Genomic DNA, 3,217 nt, shown 5'->3' with positions numbered 1-3,217 from the left:
GCAATGAAGAAGTCGTCGGTCTTGCAAAATTCTTTCTTGGGATCTCCAGCATCATTTCTATCACCAAGGCCTTATTTTCCAACTTCTGATCTTTATTCTCTGTTTCCAACTTTCGCATTCCAATCGCCAGTAATTATCAATGCATCCTGATTGCATATTCGATCAATTTCAGGCTGCAGAAGTTGGTGAAAATCTTCAATTTCTTCATCTTTGGCCTTAGTGGTTAGTGAGTAAATTTGAATAATAGTTGTATTAACTGGTCTTCCTTGTAGGAGAGGATGTGGAGAAATTGGAACCCTCGTACATTGTTGATTCAGCTGCTGTGGAAAACAATTTGGCAGTTCCTCAATAAATTACGCGTAGGATTACCGTATGACCCAGCAATTCAACTCCTGAGCATATACCTCAAAGACTTGAAAGCAGGGGTTCAAACAGATATTTGTACACCAATGTTCATTGACGCACTATTCATAATAGCCAAAAGATAGAAACAACCCAAATGTTCAACTGATGAATGGATAAATGTGATATAGCCATGCAATGGAATATTACTCAGCCATAAGAAGAAATGAAGTACTGATGCATGCTACAGCATGGATGAACCTTGAAAACATTATGCTAAGTACTGAAAGAAGGCAGACAGAAATGATCCACATTTTGTATTATTCCATTTATCTGAAATATCCAGAATAGGCAAATGATTAAAGACAGAAAACAGATGAATGATTTCCAGTGGCTGAGGGGAGAGGGGATGGGGAGTGACTGCTTAATGGGTGCAGGGTTTCCTTCTGGGGTGATGAAAATGTTCTGTAACTAGATAGTGGTGATAGTTGCACAACACTGTGAATGCACTAAATGTAAATGGCAAATTTTGTGTTAATTATATGTTACCATAATAAAAAATGAAATAAATTGAAAAATAATTTTAAGGTTAAGTGGGATAAGGAATAAAACTTGACTACAAGATTTAGCAATGTGGAGGTTATTGGTGACTTTGGCAAGAGTAGCTCCAGTGGAGAGGTGTGGGCAAGAATATGATTGGAGTGGATTCAGTAAAGAATGGAAGGAAAGGAATTGAAGACTGCAAGTAGATACAGCTGCTGCTGTTACCACAGACTGAGGGAAAGGGGGACATACAGGCATGTGAGCAGGGAATAGGTTTGGGGGACCCTGGGACTGGGGAAGGAGAAGGACCCCAGTGGATGATTTTGTAGAGGAATTGGTTTCTGGTTTTATCAGCTCTCTGTAAATAAGTAGAAACTTCCAGTGTGTTTCAGGAACCCTGGGTATGACTATCAAAGTGAAAAGGTGCTTATTAGACATTTATAAGAGGAAAGGGGGGTATAGCTCAGTGGTAGAGCATTTGACTGCAGATCAACAGGTCCCTAGTTCAAATCTGGGTGCCCCCTGCCATGTTGGTTTTTCTATTCACAGAAGTTGTTGCTTACGTTCTAGTTTGCTTTCATGGATGACAATTGTGACAATGATGGACCTCCCTGAAATTGGAAGCTACAGATCAGCCTTTGCACAACTATATCCTGGTGGAAAGCCTCCTCTCTTCTCTGTCCACACCGATACCCTGAGTATCCCTTCTCTTGGTATTTTTTTTTTTTCCTCTGTGTATATCTCATCTCTTCAACACTGCTGGATCCTTAAAGATGAGGCAGGGGCTGTGGTGCAGACTTCTGTCTTTGTCAGGGTCAGAAAGCTGTACATATTAGTGCAGACAGTAAATTAGCCCTAGTTACCACCCTCACCCTCTCCTTCCCAACAAGACAGTTTGGTGCACTGGGGTGGCAATCAGACCCAGGGAGACAAATTTAGCATCTAGTTTCTCCATGTAAGGTAGACATTTCCCTCTGACGAAGTGGTTTTCACACCAGAGCTCACTCACAGTTGCCTTAACCTTGAAGGCTGAAACCCTGGCTTATCTACTCTAACATGCTTCCCAACTATTGGAACTCTGTTAAACCATTTGAATTACAACCTTTTATGAATTGAGTTGTGTCCTCCAAAAAAGATATGTTGGAGTTCTAACCCCTGGTATCTGTGACCATGACCTTTTTGGAAATAGGGTCTTTGAAGATGTCATCAGTTAAATTAACATGAGGTCATAACAAATAGGGTAGGTCCTAATCCCATCTGAGTGCTGTTCTTATAAAAGGAGAGAGCAGACTCAGAGAGACAGACAGAGGAAGGACACCATGTGAGCATGTGATGCTGCAGCCGCAAGCCAAGGAACTCCAAGAAGCACCTGGAGCTACCAGAAGCTAGAAGAGGGGCATGGAACAGATTCTCTTTCAGAGCTCTCAGAAGGATCAACATGGCTAACACCCTGACCTTGGACTCTCAGCCTCCAGAACTGTCAGACAATAAATTCTATTGTTTAAAGCTGCCCACTTTGTGGTATTTTGTTATGGCAGCCCCAGGAGACTAATACACAGCCCATTTCTATCTTCATTGAAGGAAGAAGGGCACAGGGCTGGGGGCCCAGGTGAGGACTATGTGGGTTGTTTTGGAGACTTTGGCCAGCTCTTGGCCTAAACCAAGAAGGCAGTGGGAAATGGGCTGGTGTTCTGCAGGAGACTACTTTCCTTTCCTCCTTGCTGATGCCCCCACCAGGGATGAGGCCTGGAAGGCCTCACAGCTGAAGGAAGATGTCTAGTATTAGTCAGCCAGTCCCAAAGGGATGCAGCAGTTAATGTTACAGAGCTGAGTGCTACCACACAAGAGAAAGGCATTAATTATGTCATATTGGCATGCCAGGGGGTGTAGCTCAGGGGTAGAGCATTTGACTGCAGATCAAGAGGTCCCTGGTTCAAATCCAGGTGCCCCCTTATTTATGTGCCATTTTGACAGCTGACTTTACCACATACTGTCTACATGGGCCCTCAGTGAGGGTTTAACAGGCTCCTATTGTTGAGGTTTGTAAGAACAACCCTGCAGAGCCTCCCTCTCCAGGCTGTGTATGAATGTCACAATGAATGTCTCTTTTGTGTGTGTAGGTCTCATCTCCTCAACCCCATTGTAATCCTCAAAGGCCACCATCTTAGTTTCTTAGGGCTGCTGTAACAAAATACCACAAAGTGGGTGACTTTAAAGAACAGAAATCTATTGTCTCACAATTCTATGGTCTAGAAGTCTGAATTCAAGGTGTTAGCCATGTTGATTCCTTCTGAGGGCTCTGAGAAAGAAACTGTTCCATGCCTCTCTGCTA

The 3,217-nt window shown here is 43.1% G+C and overlaps 2 non-coding genes across 2 annotated transcripts; both read left to right on the top strand.

The window, feature by feature from the left end:
• Positions 1-1,337: 1,337 nt before the first annotated feature.
• Positions 1,338-1,409, top strand: TRNAC-GCA (transfer RNA cysteine (anticodon GCA)). The gene has a single exon. It is a non-coding gene; the product is annotated as a tRNA-Cys (tRNA).
• A 1,356-nt stretch (positions 1,410-2,765) lies between these two features.
• On the top strand, positions 2,766-2,837 carry TRNAC-GCA (transfer RNA cysteine (anticodon GCA)). The gene has a single exon. It is a non-coding gene; the product is annotated as a tRNA-Cys (tRNA).
• Positions 2,838-3,217: the final 380 nt, after the last annotated feature.

Source organism: Trichechus manatus, unplaced genomic scaffold (genome assembly GCF_000243295.1).
Source record: "Trichechus manatus latirostris isolate Lorelei unplaced genomic scaffold, TriManLat1.0 scaffold00093, whole genome shotgun sequence".
In the NCBI taxonomy this organism is placed as follows: Eukaryota; Metazoa; Chordata; class Mammalia; order Sirenia; family Trichechidae; genus Trichechus; species Trichechus manatus.
This window is presented reverse-complemented; position numbering and strand designations above follow the sequence as displayed.